Source organism: Chinchilla lanigera, unplaced genomic scaffold (assembly GCF_000276665.1).
Source record: "Chinchilla lanigera isolate Chin_1 unplaced genomic scaffold, ChiLan1.0 scaffold00002, whole genome shotgun sequence".
Taxonomy (NCBI): Eukaryota; Metazoa; Chordata; class Mammalia; order Rodentia; family Chinchillidae; genus Chinchilla; species Chinchilla lanigera.
The window spans coordinates 26,001,301-26,019,288 of record NW_004955403.1 but is presented as its reverse complement, the minus strand read 5'-3'; the positions used below and the strand labels follow the sequence as shown (position 1 = coordinate 26,019,288).

General features: G+C 35.8%; 1 protein-coding gene across 2 annotated transcripts in view; it reads left to right on the top strand.

The window, feature by feature from the left end:
* Window positions 1–17,988, top strand: part of Tenm3 (teneurin transmembrane protein 3) — a 613,899-nt gene that overhangs the window by 515,529 nt on the left and 80,382 nt on the right. The window lies entirely within an intron of this gene.

Sequence of the window (17,988 nt, the reverse complement as noted above, 5' to 3'; positions counted from 1 at the left end):
CCTGTGTTTTCCAGGGAATTTTATAGAGCAAAACCATGAGGTGAGGCAGGTCCAAGGTAGAAAACGTGGGAACTCAGTAGGTAGGCATGAGGTGGGACAGAACTATGGTCAGCCAATAAAATTACAAGTATAATTGTCCAGGTAAAATTGATTAAATTGGAATCAAGTGGGGAAGCGAGTCAGGTAGCAAGCAGACATGAATACAGAACAGGGGCTTTTCCTGTAGGAGGTTGGGCTAGTGACTCTTCCTGGCTTTTGTAAGATGATTGCTACCTATTGAGAATATCAGTCCCTGAGGTCCATCCCTAGGGAAGTATGTGGGCACATCTGTTTACTCTTTTGTCCACAGCTGGAGATGTCTGTCTCCCCGACAGTTGCAAGGTATCTCATCTTCCACACTGGCTCCTTCAAGGGCCTGGACCTGTCTGACTACCTATAATATTTTTATCTCCTTCAGCTGCCTATAACACTAATATTGCCAGATATCAGACAGACACTCCTAAAATGATTAACATGCCTGCCTGCATAACTGAGCAGGTACAGAAATATTCCTACCATGACCCAAAGTTTTAAGGTAATAAAGGAGACAGATACAAAATGAAGGACAAGCTTTATTCTACTTTTAAATACCTGTTGGGCATCTGCAGGCCCAAGTAAGGAGTCTCTGTACTTCTTTAAGCAAAAGCAACTTTTAAGTACCTGACTGGCTCAGAAGAAAACACAAATCACACTTTGAATGACTAACAGGTTAAGGGCCCAGGAATTGATCTTCTCTATGATGGTTTCTGACTCAGTACAGTACCAACAGTTTTTATGCAGACACTTCCTAAGTGATTCACATACATCTGTTTGCAAGTTGAGCAGCAGCCTGACGAAAAGGAGACAGGTACAGGCTTAGTTTAAGAGTCAGTGCTTTTAGCAAAAGCAGCCTGTAAGTCCCTTTATTAGTCAGCTTTCTCCTAGGACACATTGCCCCAACACCCACAATTCAAAAGGAAGAAAAGCTTACTTGTCTCGCCATTCAGGAGGTTCCCACGCTCAAAGGCAGGGACATCATAACAGAGGGTGTGGAAGAGCAAAGCTTAGTTCATGGCTGTTGGGAAGCAAAGCAGGGGAACAGTAGCAGAAAGAAAGGGGCCAGGGACCAGATATGAACCCCAAGTGACTCCTCCATGCCCCACCGAGACACACCCAGAAGTGTGCTTTCCTAGTCCCCTGGGCAACTCCTAGCCAATCAAGGGGACAGTCAAGTGTAACTGACACAATTGTTGAATATCCTGTGATATGTATTATATACTATTTCTTATAAAAGACAATATAACATTTTTAAAGCGCATAGGCTTTGAAATTTTATAAAGTTGTTTGAAAATCAGTTCCAGAAGTCATAAAGTATAACTTATATTTTGATTATTCCTATCCTCAGTTTGACTCCCTTTCTTTTCGAGTGTAAAAAGGATATTATAGATTTATGCAAGATTTTGAAGCAAAATTGTGCTTGAGAACTTTGAGGCTTGAATCCTTGCTGAACCACTGAGCAACCTTGGACAAGTCATTTGACCTCTCTAAATACGTGTCCTCTTACATGAAATACGAATGTTACGTACCTTGTAGGAATGTTAGAATTGAATACTAGACTATAAACCTTTAATAAAGGGCCAACAAACAGTGCTCAATAAATTAGGTTTTATTTTGTTATTAAGTATAAATGAGACAAACTGCAACTCCAACACTGTTTTAGATGTTAACATTATTTGTAATATATTTTTTTGTTTTTTGTTTTGTTTTTTATTTTAAGGATAAAAGGAGGGAAACATTAACAGACATACAACATTTTACAACATATCACAAGCACAATACAGACAATACAGAGTTCCAAACAAACATTATTTGTAATATAGAGCAAAATTTCTGTCCCAGGAACTTGAGTTACTGAAATTTCCATTTCATTGTTATAAAATATAACCTAGTGTCAGAATAGATATTGTTGAACAAGGACTGTTGTGTTAGGGTTGGGGGTTAGAGAATTGTTTTTGAAAATTCTGATGATGAGAAAAAGTAGAGTATATGGTGGTATTTTTTCTCCTAGTAATGTCTCAGATACAGAGCTGTTTATAGAGCTACATTGATTTTCATGTACTTTCAGGCAATTCAAATGGAAATTTGGCCTAAGGGAAATCCTAATTCCTGTAAGCTACAAGACCAGCTATTTGTTTTTATTCTAATTCTTTAGTACATTGGGAAACAGGATCATTAGTGATCACAAAGACATGCTTTGTTTGCTCACACAAAAGTTAGACATACTGTACTCAGCATACCTCTATTAAATGCCAGAGTCTCTCTGGCTTTGGAGATGCTGGAGGTGAGAAATTGAAAATAAAGTGCACACAGTTGGGGAGTTATCTGCTAAAGAATACTGGAGAAAAGAGAGGATCAAAACTTTCACCAATATGGGCAAGGTTAAGAGGTGAAAGAAAAATGTTTTTAGTCATTAAATTTAAAAAATTATCGAGGCATGGTGGCTCATGCCTATAATCTCACACTGTAGGAGGCTGAGGCAGAAAGATCACAAATGTGAGCCAAGCCTAGGCAATTTAGTGGCTTAGTGAGAACTTGCCTCAAAATAAAATAAAGTAGCTCAGTGTGAAGGGCCTGCATTCAATCGCCAGTACTGGGGGGAAAAAAGTGACAATTTTGGAGAAAAAGACCACTATTACAAATGCTACATTTAGATTACAAAAATCAGTATTCTTTATAACTTTAGTAATGTTCCCAAAATGTGAATCATATTAATAACAAAGCAGTATGGAATTTTTAAAATATCTTTTTACCATTTTAGCAAAATGTTATTTATAATTCTTCCATAACGAGTAAATGTGAAGCACTGCATTATACCTACATGGACTGTTCTGGGAGGCAGCTGGCTTCACCTCAATAAGTGTGGTATAAGAAAGGGTTCACTAATGCCACGCTGTCTGACTCCCAGTCAGAAACAAGAGCCGCACAAGCAGACCTGGGGTTTACATGGTTGGATGTTATTGTAATCAGGGAAGATATATTTGCAAATTAATTAAGACCTCTGTCAATTGCCACCTCGCCATCCTTTCCACCACACTTTTCTCCACGAACAGTGGCACTGAATGGGTTGTGGACACTTTTTTGTGGGAGAGGGGGCGGGTACCAGGAATCCAACTCAGGTCCTTGTGCTTGCCAGGCAGGTGCTTGTGCCACTGAGCTATCTCCCCATGCCAAGTTGTGGACACTTTTAACATTTGTGGACACTTCCACTAACATTTAGTTTAGATTTAAAGGTATATGTTTATGAGGTCTGAACTCATTTCTATCTGTGGTCCTTGTTGATAGCTATCCAAGAATATTCCTACCATCCCCTGACTTTCCTACAGATGCAAATATGGTAGGATCAGAGTGTATGAAAAAATGACTTCACTGCAGGGAGCCCTGCCCCAGAAGGAATTAGATACTGGGGAAGAAACAAGGCTCAGCGTGTACAGAAACAGAATTCTTGTCGTCAGATACAAGTTTTCTCCTATCAGAATATACTTATGATGCACCTTGTGACTTACAAGCATGTCATTTGTTTCCTTTTCATGAATATTTCTGTACTGGGGAATTTGTTCTTGTATTTTTGGAGTATAAGTCCAGCACTGGACATCATGAGTTCATCAGTACATGAAGTCACACATGTTATATACCGCTGAATCATATAAAGCCACCAAAAAAAGATTTCTTGTTTATATGACATTACGTGCTGAGAAAGATAACAGAAATATCACAGTATTCTGCTATGAAGATATCAAAAGGAAGTGGTTAATAGGTGATATTGGTTCAAATAGTAAGATCCATTTATTACACAATAAAAAGTCTCCTCAAATTTGACAGAAATGCTAAATATTTATGTGACTTTTACCAATAAGAAATATTGAAGCTAAATGTAACTTTTCTAAGCTGTCAGTAATGAAAAGCATATTAAAGAATCACACCAAATAAAGACTAAATACCACAAAATCATACTTATGTAAGAAGGCAAAGAGAAAACATTGCCCCAAAATACAGGAAAAAATGTTTATTGGAGACATGTCAGGCACTTAATGAATAAAAAAGTTTCTGTGGCTTTTCTGATATGTGTAATACTTACCAGCTTAAAAGTCCTACTTGGTTGTGATTTTTCCCATTCTAAATAATTTTGTACTGAACTGCTACCTTTTTCTCCTAAATAGGACCTCTCCCCGCAAACTACAGAAGTTTCAAACCTGTCAAAAACTGAATCTGCCTTGGTCCCAGTTTTATCACTTGATATCTGTACAATCTAAGGAAATCACTTAAGATCTGGGTACCTCAGTTTCCTCAGCTATAAAGTGAGATTGAGAATAAGTTCCCACTTCATGGAGCTTCTGAGAATATTAAAAAGATTACAACATGTAGACTAGCACTTAGCAGAGCACCTGGTACAAAGGAACTACCACATGGACATTACTTACTGTTATCATTGTTGCTAGAGTATTTAGAATGAAGTTAATAAAAAGTCGCCTGTAATTCCACCCTGCTAAATCATTTCAGCTCTGCTAATTCTTCTAGGAAAATTGGGACACATGCTGGATACAAGGAGAATTAACCTTAAACTTCTAACTCACTAAGTGTGTAGACAAAGATGCTTCATGATCTGTTGTATACAGTGGAGGGTGGATTATCACAGAGCCAGTAGGCCTAGATTTAAGAGGGAAGAAATTCTCCTAAACTAACTTAGATGGTGATAAAAATCCAGACTGGCTAAAACAACTTCCATGGAATGTGCAGAAAGAGAACTTCTTAGAGCCCTTACTGTGAAGTCCCACTGATTCGAAGTAGTAGGAAGTCTGAGGAGCAGAGGAGATAGTGGTTCCTAAGAGAGCCCTGGAAAGGCCCCTTCGGAGCTCACTGAGTAGCACCACTCATGTTCCGCAACCCTGGCTGACCCTCAGATGTCCATTTCTTCCTCTAAGGTAACAGTATCCATATAGGGCCCCTCCTGATGCTATTTTTCTCATCTGAGTATAATTTATTCAGTTAACAGTGTTACATTCAGTACTTTATCCCATGTAAGCCCCTCAATTAATATTTTCTTAAATGAGGTCACTTCATATCCTTTCTACAAGTGCAGACCTAGTTCCTCTGACCTTTCTAAAAGATAGAAGCCTTATTTTATTAGGTTGTCAAGGCTCTCTGTACTTCATTTCACTATTTCAAAAGCTGCGGTAAAGATAATGTTATTTTTACTAGTCAATGTAACTGTTTCATTTTGTTTCAACTTTTTAAAGAAGGATTTTAATGGATGAGTGGTTAGGTTGTTTATGGTAATGGTAAACTGTTTTGACTTTGTGATTAATCTATCCTTCAAGGGGTTTTTCTTTTCACCTCTGTAAACTGTTCTTTTGTGTTAGTTTGGTTTTTTTTATATATACTGTGCTAGTTTCATCTTAAAAGGCCATTAAGCTATGAGTTCAAATTAATTGCAGCCAGTGTTACAAGCCATGACAGATCTGCACATTATCCTGAATTAGTCCTTTACCCATGATCCATAACCTGTTGAATGAGAGGAACTGACCAATATAAGTCCCAGTATGAGACTTTACTATGTTTGATTATGTGTTTCTATCATATCTGAGTCATATTTGAGTTGCAAAACCTTTGTCAAGGATTTTTATCATTTGATTCCCACTAACTTTTACAAAAATCCATGTCCCATAAATCTTCATTTGTTACTAATTCGGAACTCTGTGAACTTTTTGTGACATGTGTTGCAATTTTAACTCTGTACTATTCCACCCTTCCTTATCTCTTATCATGTCTCCAGAAGTGTCTACTACATCCTCCAATCAGACAAAATCTTGAAAAAGTTTAGATTCAAATTTTTGCTCTCATGCTGGGCGTAGTGGTGCACACCTGTAATCCCAGAACGCACCACAAATTTGAAGCCAGCTTCTCCTATATAGTGAGTTCAAGGATACCCAGCACTACATAACAAGACCCTGTCTCAATAAATAAATAAATAAATAACAATAAAAGTTGTCACTGTCTTTTGCACCTGACTTGCTATGTGAGCATAGTTCCAAGGGCCATCCTGATAAATGTTATCTAATTATTTGGGAAATTTATTTCCCAGTAAATAATTTCCTAGGACATCAGGGTTCTTTATTCCCAAGAGTAGCCCTAAATGTAGGCATAAATAACATTTGCTGTTGGTGTCAGGCATTTCAGTCCTCTTCTCTGCTTTAACAGAAGCAATAGCAGCTAACACTGAGAATTTCAAATCAGATGGCAGCAGTGCTACCAAAAAAGTAAATTTTTGTGACAGGTAGATTGTTTATGGAACTACAGAGTCCACCAAAAAAATGGATACACACTTTGGGAAAAGAAAAATAATAAATGTCTGGTAGCTAATGGCCACCACGGTGAGCACCTCCTATAACTGAAGAGGCTAAAGGAAACTAGTATTAATCTCACGATGTCTCAATAAATTTAGTATTAAAAGATTTATAGTTTTTCTTTTTCCAAAGTCAGTATACATTTTTTGTCAGACTCTGTGTTAAATATGTTCTATATTTTAGAAAAGGATTTTTATTTTGTTGTTTTGTTTTGTTTTTGTTTTGGCTTGGATTTTGTAACTCCCAAGGCTCGTTTCTGAGTATAGGTAATTGTCTTGTGGGTGGTTATATCTGGATTTAACATAATTTTTCTATGTAGGTAATTTAGACATAGCATATGAGGATGAGAATTTTGATACCCTTAGAAGAAATTGTTCACATACTTTCTTAGAATTATATGAAACGTGAATTCTGTACTGTGACGGTTGCTTGTGTTCAAATTTGGAAAGACATTCTCCTGTATAACTTGGTCCCAGTAGCTACTGCCTAAATACAGCTTTTTCCTACCCACCTTGCTATAAGCACGTCTTTAGAAGCAGCTGTGTTTAGAAACGATGGAATGTTAAATACACTGTGACTTTTCTCAAATAGGAGCAGTATATAAAAAGATGCTGATGATTTATATTGTTTTTTGGTCACTTACGTATCTTTAAAATACACCTGATTTCTTTAGATTTGTAAACCTCATTCCTTTCTTTCATACTATCTTTTATATATTTTCCACCAGGAACTTCAGGGTGGTTGTTGTCATTATTGTTGCTGGTTTTTGTTACTGTTTTCATAAGTTTACTGAGAGACACCGAGTAGGGTGGCACACACCTATTATCAGGAGGCTGAGGCAAAAGGACTGTAAATTTGAGGCCAGCTTGGACAACTTAGGGAGGCTATGCCTTAACATATTTTTTGTAAAAAGGTCTGGGGATGGACCTCAGCACTCTGGGTTCAAGCCCCAGCATCCCCCACCGAAAAGGTTAATTCAGGATACATTGTCTGGTGTAGGAATGAAAAGAATTTTCTGTGTCCTCTGAAGGTTCAGTAATTCATTTCAGTGATACAGAGATGACGGTAGACAGATAAGCAGGAAAAAGAGCACACAAATTTATTAATGTGCACGTGCACCGTGGGCACACAGATATGAAAACTCAAACACGGGCCAGATGGTTGAAACTTAAATAGCATTCTAAACTACACGAAGACTGTGGGCTTAGGGCTTCTGGGGCGGGTAACAGCAGGAGGAGATAAGAGTCTGAGCCCTCCAAGGGAAATTAATTACCACGGGGAAAAAAGGGCAAGAAATAGCCAGAGAGCAAAGGCCATCTTGCTATGCAGATACAGCCTCTCAGGTAACAGCCCTCCCAGGAATACATGGTTGCTAATGGCAAAGTCTTGATGGCCGAGGTGTCAGATCTTTGGTCTCCTTTCCCTGTGAGCTCATCTTCTGCATTTAGTGACATGTGTGGGAAGGGTCCCCACCCCTCACTCCTCCTGAAGGAATTTCCCTTAGTTAGATAAGGCAGCATGGGAGAAAGCTTCCCCCTGCTTCAGGGAAGAAGGGAGGGTGTGAAACAGAGGGACAAAAGGTCAGAGAAACCTTGGTTCTCCTCTTACTCAAATCTCTAAGCATGCCATAGCGCTGCACTTCAGTTTATTGCTTTTTGAGTCTCAACCCAGAAAGGAAGGCTATAAGTTGTATGTCAAATTTATATTTTTATTCACATTTTTTCCATTTTGTTCCTTTACTAATATACTGGAGTATATTTTTCAATTTGGAACACTTCATTGATTTGCATCTTTTAAAAGCCATTTAAGATCTTAATTACCACCCAAACCTACTATAGAAGAGGTTTTAAAGCTCAATTGACTGGATATACAACTTAACCAGAAATAAAGATGAAAAATGTTCCCTTCAGTTCTTGCCAAGTTCATCAGAAGCCTTTATTGAGAAGTTGAAGTTCAAGGCATTTGAGAGTGAAACCAGGTGCACAATAATGATTTCAGCTATTTTACAGTATTAGCAAGGCAGATAAAGATTATAACTAGTGCCAGATTGTAAAGTTGTCACATTCTTCCTAAAACTTTTATCAGGTAACTGTAGTATGCCAGGCATCAAGGGAAGTGTTAATGTGGATTGTAAGTAATTTTTCTTATATGCTGAGATTCTTATTATCCTAATGGACTAAAGTGTCAGAACTTTGTGCTCAGTTTACTATAAGGTTGGAAGAATTAGCCCATAAATTTAAGAAATATGATTACACCTTCCCATAATGGTATTGTAGCATTTTTTTCATTGGCAGAATTTATCTTTATCATTTCTTGAATATAACAAGTTGAAAATAGCCTCTTTTCATCATAAAATGGTTCCTTTCTATCTAGCTGTTTTTAAAATATAAGTTTGGTTATGGTGTTGGTCCATACAAAAGCCATGGCTTCCCTTTTTTATTTACCATATTCACAGATTATGGTGTGATTACTGCCAATTTTTTTCTCTTCTTTCTGAGAGGTTCAGTGACCCTCTCCTTTTTGAGTGCCTCTTTAATGAAGCTGGAAAACAGCTGTCTGAAATATGACTATTATTTCTGGGACTTAACAGGGCTTGGATAAATTAAGGAGCAGTCCAAGGAGGTCCATAAATATGAAACTTTGCCAGCTGCTTTTTCGTTAAACTCTTTTGGCTGAATGAATTAATGAATAATTGTGTTGGTGAGAAATCTCCTATATCCAAATTGATATAATGCCTTCCTTTAACAACAGCTTATTTTTTTCCTATACACCAAATTAGCTTTTAGGGCAATCTACATTGCAAATTGGCCGATTTGCATTAAAACTATGCCTACTTGTTCTGATTTGTCAACACCTCCTTTTTTAAAAAAGTCTTTAACATTAAGCATGGGTGGATAAGACCATCTGCTTATGGAGCTTGCCTGCAGCTCCATCACTTAACACAGGAGACAGGTTACAGCTGTTTAATTGTTATGGTGCTGAATAATGATCATTCTATCCAAAATTAATATTTATATATGTATGCATGGAAAGCATGTGGTTAAATGTAAGTGATCTAATTGTGAATTAATGGCATTAGGTATGCATTAATTAGTCCCCGTATGAACAATGAGGTGTAAAATAATGCTTTTCAGTCCAACTCTTGGCTTTTAAGATGAATCTCCAACAGAGATTATAATGCATGTGAGTAATCCATGCATTGGTATATGTAAGGAAGAAAAATCATTATATAGCTGCCATAAGATGTGAAAGATTTCTATGTGATTTTACATACTCTAATTGTTTTCCTGCCTCTAAAATCCTCTGAATTAGGACCAGTGTGAGCACAAGCCACACAGTTAAATGTCTAGATGTGCAACTATGCCTACATGGATGAGTGTCACCTACAGCTACTGAAGAAGCCTATCTTAGCCAAGGGTGGGCTTCCTCCTGGATTTAGAAGTGGTGGCACAGTAACTTAACAGTGTTCTGCTAAAAGTTAGCAATGCATATTCCATTTGCTCAGTACATTTCATAATGAAAAATAGAATAAAAATTCCCAGTAAAATCACAATATAAGATATATGCGTGTGAAACGTGATATTTAAATGTCTTAGTTTCCAGTTACTGTAAAAATGACTTGTATTTCTGAACTTATACACAGATTATGTGGATTGTTTTTCCTTTAGTAAAGGTTAATTTATCTTGTTCAGATGAAATTACTAATGAAGAAACAAAATATTTAAAGAAAACGTATGATGTGGGTGTTTAGTCCATAAAGCTGAATCATATGCTGATTTAGAATTGTACAACTAAACTAGCAGAGGTTTTCCTGACACAACTGGAGTTATTCCCACTCAGAAAACTAGCTGCACAAGTCCAGATAAAGAGCATTTTCACCCAAAAGGGAATATTTGGAGATAGAGCATGAAAGAATTCATATTAGCAGTATTAGGGCAGGGTGATTCTCATGATTTTGAAAATAAGTCAATGGCACTGCCATAATTCTTCGCTCACAGTCAGACTTCCCTTTCTTCAGGGTCTCTTGAAAGATGAATTGCCTCACAAGTCTGTCCTTTCTAGAGCAGTAGCAAAAGAGAGTAATACCTAGTATTTACTGAGTGATTACTGTGTGCTAAAGTAAAATGCAAAGTGCTGTAGATAGATTATCTTATTTAATCCTCACATAAACCAGAACAAGTAGAAGCTATAAAATCTCCACTAAGGAAACAGAAGCTCAGGAAGGTTGCATAACTCTTCTGTGAATGTAGTTGGTATACAGACAGAACCAGCATCCAGCATATGAGCAGCTGGGCATGGTGGCGCATTCCTATAATCCCAGGCTGAGACAGGTAGATTGCCGTGAGTTCAAGGACACCCTCAACTACATAGCAAGTTCAAGGCCAGCCTAGACTGCACCGTGAGACCCTGTCTCAAAAAAACAAAAATGAAAACAAACCTACTTGAGCTATTCCCAAGCTCATGCTTTGAGGACTAAATAATGCTGCCTCCTAAGTTATTTTAATTGTTCTTGGATGTGTGTGTATAGTGAAGTGCATGGAAATTAATTTTTCTGTGATAAAGATGATTATGTAACAGAACTTGAATTGCCATAGAAACAGATAAAATACCAATGATGCCAGTGATGTCTCAGTAATAAAATGCCACTTTTTATTTCATTCAGGGGAAATTTGAATTATGGTAGTTAATAGAAGTCAGTTTGTCAAAATAAAAATAATAATTATAGTAATATTTGGAGGAAAAGTCATTGAATTCTGTAAAGGAGTTAAGGAAGTTGTAAGCAGTTTATTGAAAACTCTCTGTACTTCCTCCCCACATTTGAATTTATATCCAGTGTTTCTGTCAGCTGAAAGATGACAGAAAAATACCTTGTGGAAAAATACCTTGTAGAAAATGAGTAGATTGCATGTATCACCAGTATCAGTTTGTGAAAAAAGGCCAAGAAAGGAGTCGTTCCCAAAATATAAGTGGTAGATATATGTGCACACTCTCTCTCACCCACAAATACAGAGAAATTGTTTTCTCTCTAAGTCACATTTTAAAAGAGCCACTTATCTGCTACTTTCATAAAATAAATTATAGTTTATCCTAGTTCAACTTTTTTACTACTTTGTAGAAATCAAGAAAACTGACACAAAAAGATCCATTATATTTTACATACTTATTTATGTTTTATCCTATAAATTTTTTCTTAAATATTAATAGATAAAAATAAGGATTATAAATTAGAAATTATACTCATTGACCAAATCAGTAGGTCATTGTTATAATTTACTGTGATGGAATTGTTAACACCACAGAGACGCTATTGTCACTGTTTGAAAATCTCAAATGTTCAAATAATCATTTAAGGTAAGAATATTAGGCATGTATGTAGATATACACAGAACAGATATGTCTACATATATATGTAGAACTGTATTATTTATTTATTTATTCATTTAGTGCTGAAACTTAAACTTAGGGTCATGGGTATACTAAACGTGTACTCTACCACTGAGTTGTATTGCCAGCCCCATATTGATAAATTGTATTTATTGTTAACAGCTGTCTCTGGGTAGTTTTGTTTCTAGATTTTTTTTTTTTTTGGTATTGGGAATCAAACTCAGGACCTTGTGCTTGTCAGGCAGGCACTGTGCTGATGAGCTATATCCCTCACCCTATTCTCATTTCTAAGTGAGAATACTAATGACTGATATTCTTTAAATCTACAAAATCCTAAAATATGTCCTTTGTTATTCAATAAACTCAAACAAGAAGTAAAAACCAAGAGATATGTGTTACTAATATGTTTATGTATGTGATCCCATGGATGAAATCATGCTGTCTGTATAAGCTGTTATAAAATTCATACATCACGTGCTAAACAATAGGCATCAATTTTGCCAGGTAATGAACATGCCTAAATCACTGACTCTACTGTCTGCATTTTGAATGCACCTCTGTTATCCCATTGTGAATGTATAGCCCACGAGAAAAGATGAAATCATAAACCAAAGTAAAATACCAAATACAGTTGTCTACAATATACTATATATATTATATATATACTATATAAAGTATATATATATTGCGTATATAATATATATGTATATTTTTAGTATATGTATATTATACTGTAGTTTACTATTGTCTACAAAGCACTGCAGCTTATAATGGTACTTTTTTAGTAATGCTAATATTATAAAATATAGTTTATCCCAAAGCATTTTTTCCAAGGAATCTGGATTTTTCTGGACTGACTTAAATCAGAAAAAAGCTATTATTTTGCTCTTTTGGGATGTCTTGGTATAAATAATGTTCCAAACTGAAATATAGTATTTTGCTTAGGTAGTTTGTTACATGTAAGAAGTAATATATGTATACAGATAATTTCTACACCAAATTTCCTAAACGAAAAAAGAATAAAATACGTAAACTTTTGAACATAATTTATTTGAAGTAGGTTTTTAAAAAGTATTTAGGGGAACAAATACTCTTTTAAGAAACCACATGTCTACGCACACACAGTTTTTCTTTATTGACACCATCTCACTTAGTAGCTGTTAAAATTCAAATTAACTGACTTTCTTAAATGGGATAGAATATTTTAAATGTTCCACTCTAATCTTAGGATGAAAATTCTGTGTGTGGAAGAACATACTTTAAAGGACCTGAGTAAAGTCTGAAGAATATAAAATTGTTTTATGTATTTAAAATTGTGTCATTGCCATAATCCTTTCTGATGTGTGGTAATCATTACAGTGCAGTTGGGTACCCATTAAGGAACATCAAATCAATGGGTATGCAGCCTGCACACTGATTTAAACAGTTGCTGATTGGAATAAATGGACTTAATATGTACTTATTTGCAGACGGCAGCTTTTCTGTCATCCTACAAGGACTGAATAATCTAGGAATGATACTTACTTACAACTTTAATGAGATACTAATGTGGATCATTTTTTAAAGTCTATGTTATAAAATATGAAACATAATGCTAAATAAAAACCTGTCCTCTACTCCAAGGACTTTGCAATAATAGTCATAGTGAAGTATATGTCTTTATTTTATTATGTACTCATCTGATTGAATTATCCTTTTCTGAAGTTGGGCTTCTAAGATTTTATTGTTGTAATTAAAGTAAAAAATATTTCCAGCATTGTAGACTCTGTGTTATTTGCCTATGTCTACACTATACCCAAGAGTCAGTTCAGTAGCCCGGTGAAAATACTGTGCTGTTTAATATGCTCCAACCAAGCACATTGTCGACCCCAGGAACAATGTGAACAATTCATAACCATACACATCAGCAACTATGCACACACAAACATTTCTCTTTTCCCTGTTGAGCTGCTTAATGTATATATAACCAACGTGGTTTGCCTTTGTTTCTTCTCAGTGTTTATAGGAATCAGTTTGCCAAGACCTCGTGGCACAACGGTGGTGCATCTGACTCCCAGAATCAGTTTGCCAGTGAAATGAAAGCAAATTTGGAATTAATGTTATTCCATGTAGACCTTCAAATATCCCAGTTCCTCCCAAAACAGCCTCATATACTCCTCTGGCCTCTTTTTTTAATGAGCAGCCTTCCTTGGAACAACTACTCAGCAAATATTCCTTGCATAACATTTATACATCAGTTCAGCTGCTCTGTTCTTTGTTCTTTGTTGTTGTTGTTAACTCACTTGTTTTCATTTTTTCAGGTTTTATCCCTAATGTTACTTCCCTGCCTACTGGTTTTCCAAACTTTGTGCTTTAGAACATGGTTCAGCAGTTCTTATCATAAAGCTTTCTTTAGTTTATTTAAAGTGTTCTTATGTATGAGGCTTGGTCAACAAGTTTAATATTTCAAATTAGTCTGCATTTTACTCTTACTTTCTGATTTCTCTCTACCACTGCAAATGTTGAACTAAGAATTTTCACTTTTTTATCTAATTTTTTCATCCAAGTAAATTCCTTGACCAATCCAAAAACACATGCTGCTTCTGGTTTGCTTCATACCTGTGCATCGTTCTGGTCTTTCTCAGCTATCAGTACAACTCATTTATTAAGAATGAGGCTTTAGCATCAGACTACCTGGGTGGGATTTTGTCTTTGCGGCTCACCAGAATTTTTATCTTAAGAAAATTATTGAATTTCCTATGCCTCAATTTCTTTATTTGTGAAATGGGAAAGACATTACTGGCACCTGTTATTTCACAGGAAGATGAAAATTCTGTGAGCTAATTTATGTTGAATCCTTAGCATAGGTTTCACACGTGGTCAGTAGCAGTTAATGGTAATATTAGGAATATGGTTTGCTTAGTGGGTTAGGGTAGAAGACAGGAACACATGGATGAAAGAGAGGGGAAATACCATCATTGAGTATTGCCCACTGTCACTTCCTTCTGAAAAGGTGGTATGTCAGATAATTACTTCAAAAATTGTAGATGCATGTAGAAGATACTAAGACCATCATGTAAAGTGCATTTGGTTATTTTATATAATAGATAGTAAGCCTCCCCTGTGAACCTAGCGATAGAACAGTGATGAGCACCCCATGGGGTTCGCAGTTCTGTGGGGAAGATTTATACATTCAGACACATATTTCTTTTCTTTTTTCCCCTTCCTTTCTTTTTTGAAGCCGTGAATTTTCATAGCATCTCTTAGCTGTAACGGATCGAGCAAACCTAATTCTTGATTCTTCTCTTTTATGTGCACCCTGATGTATATACTCTGAGACTTCAACTGTGAGAAGTATTCATGGGGAGAACAGAAAAAGTAAAATAACAGAGGAAATGGAGGGAGGAGGGCCACACTTAACTTTGAGAGATAAGCGATGAGGCATCAGCATGCAGGTAGAATTTTCAAAGCGATACAGTTCCTCCCTTTTCTATATGTTAGGATTTAAATATGCTACAAAAGAACTGTCTGTAAGAAAGTGCCCTCCTAAGGGGCCTCAGAGCCCACATCCATTTCTAAGGGGTGAAGATTAGGGCAAATAATGGTTTGAGTTTATCTCTGCCATCTTCCTCAAAACTCAAAGGGCAGCTTACAAAGAAAAATTTCATTTTAAATAGATACATCTAGAGGAAGCAAGCCTATCACCCCAGCATTCAGGCTGCTGAGGCAGGAGAATTGTCATGAGTTCAAGGCCAACCTGAACTGCATAGTGAAACCCTGTCTCAAAGGACAAAAAAAGAAAAAACAACCAAAAAGCTAGAGGAAGGGTATCTACAAAGGATATGGCACCAATACTTTGCTTTGCTAATACTAAAAATTAATGGACTGATTCTATAATAAAAATATTTTTGATGAGCCCAATCTTTTCTCCAACATCCAAAATTTCCCTGTCTTTTCCACCTGTGCCAGCAAGTGGACCAGGGACCCCTAGTGCATAGACTTGACACTTGAACAGTTGTTTGTTTGCTAGGTCCCAGGGATGACTGTGATCTGAATGTTTTTTGTGAGAGAAGCAGTTAAAGCAAAGAACTGGCCGTGGCCTTTAAAAGAAATGTTGTGGCATTTAAAGTACACCTACTTTGCAATTTCCCAAGGAAACCATGTAGAAGAGATTTAAAGAATGTGGTACTACCCTATGGCTTTGAGGAAAGATTTGTGTTAGATCAAGGATCACGTAGTACTTCTGAGTCTCTTTCATGAGGTTTTTTTTTTCCTACTGAAACAGAAATTGCTTCTAAATCACCAAGAGACTCCATCATGACATAATTGTTAAGAGCAAGCTCTAAACCCAGACAGTCTAGATTGCTAGCTTGTGACTTTGCACAAATTACCTAAGATTTCCGGTTCTCATTTTCCTCATCTGTGTTTACTGTCTCAGTTGTATTTACATCAGAGGGTCGTGGTGATGATTGAATGAAAGAATAAGGTAAAGCACTTTGACTGGTTAGTACTATTGTCTTCAAGAAGTGAGGCTGGGGTCAGGGTACTTCATGAGTGTCCTGGGATTGTTCTGAACAAGGAAAAAGAGGTGTGCACTAGAAATTTGGGGATCATTAATACATTAGGCATGTGTCATATAAGATATATAGAATAAAGGCTCATAGGAAATCTAAAATCAACAGCAGATTTGTATTTTTGAGCACATGTGAATTTCTCTGGGAACAGAATCTAAACTTTTCACTGGTTTTCTCAAATATGAGACCCCAAAAAGATTTCAGAATCATCAGCTTCCAGGAAATGTGGTAATATGTCACTGTTTCTGTGGGTATTCTTAAATAATTAAAATCCCAGGAAAAGTGTCTTAGGAATACAACCTTTAGCCAGAGAATTTGTTTTAAAGGACTCTATTTTATATGTCTAACACCCATTTTTATAAGAGTTTTTTCCTATATAATTTAAAATTTAGTACATATAATAGGTATGACTTTTTAAATATCAGAACATACTCATTGGTTTTCAAGGTAATTTTTCTGCATCTTAATTTTTATTTCAGCAATTGTTAGGTATATTAATTTTTAACTATACTACATTATTTTTATGATTATTATTCCTAATGACTTCTTACCACATGCCTACATTTTTCTGAATATTTCCTATTGTTGCTTTTATAATGATTTTTTATTGTTGCAATTATTACTTTTAATAATTATTTCGGCCTTATATATTGACAGCTTCTGTAATTTCTTCATAATTTAGAACCAGGCCTCTATGATACTGTCAGAAATTTTACTCTTCACAGCTAAAATATATGTTGTAGACTTTTCCCTTTTCTCTCTCAATTTTAAACTATGACCATTATTCTCTGAAATAAAATGTAAATGATAAATCGTGCATCTTTTTCTTAATACAGATATTTTGTGGTTGGTTTTTAGCTTTCTGTAAGTCTTGTGTTAAATGGCTTTAATATTTACAGTGTTACATTGTTTGCTTTGCTGTATCTTTTAAATGTATTTTCCAATTTCAGCCCCCCTTGGCATTCTTTTGGCCCAGTCGCAAACCTATCTTCACTTGCAAATCAGTCCAATGTTTTCATAAATTGATCCTGGTTTGCTAAAATAATGGCATTGGCTAATTAGAAATAATTTAGTCCTCCCTTAAAAATACTAATCTGTATTATTAATTCATTGTGCTCTCTATGTGGCTGTATTAACTGAAGTGGACCGGGTATAAAGGCAAAAGATGTACTCGCCAACATTGTCATTTTTATAAACTAAGAATTTCCTCAGAAGTATTACCTTGTCTGAATCTGTAACTACTGAAATTTTAGCATCACTTTGTTAGGTTCAAATCATAAAATGAGCTATTATATGGCTGTACTAGAGTCTATAATGTTTAGAAGGAATTATTAAGAAATTATATGACTAATGCTATGGAATGATATATTTTTATTTTTATGTTTAAAAGATAAATTATTTTTATTAAAGAATAACTGTAGAGTAGTATATAACAGTATAACTTCATTCACCTTAATTTCTCTTATAGATTATTGTCAATTAGCTGTAAACGTGTTTATCTTTAAAGGCAGCTGAGAAGCCTGTGATGGAATCCTGTGACAAAATGAAGAATACTTTTATGTACACAGTACAGATGTGTCAAAACCATTCATGTTTTTATTTACATACATGACATGCAACCAATCTGAGTG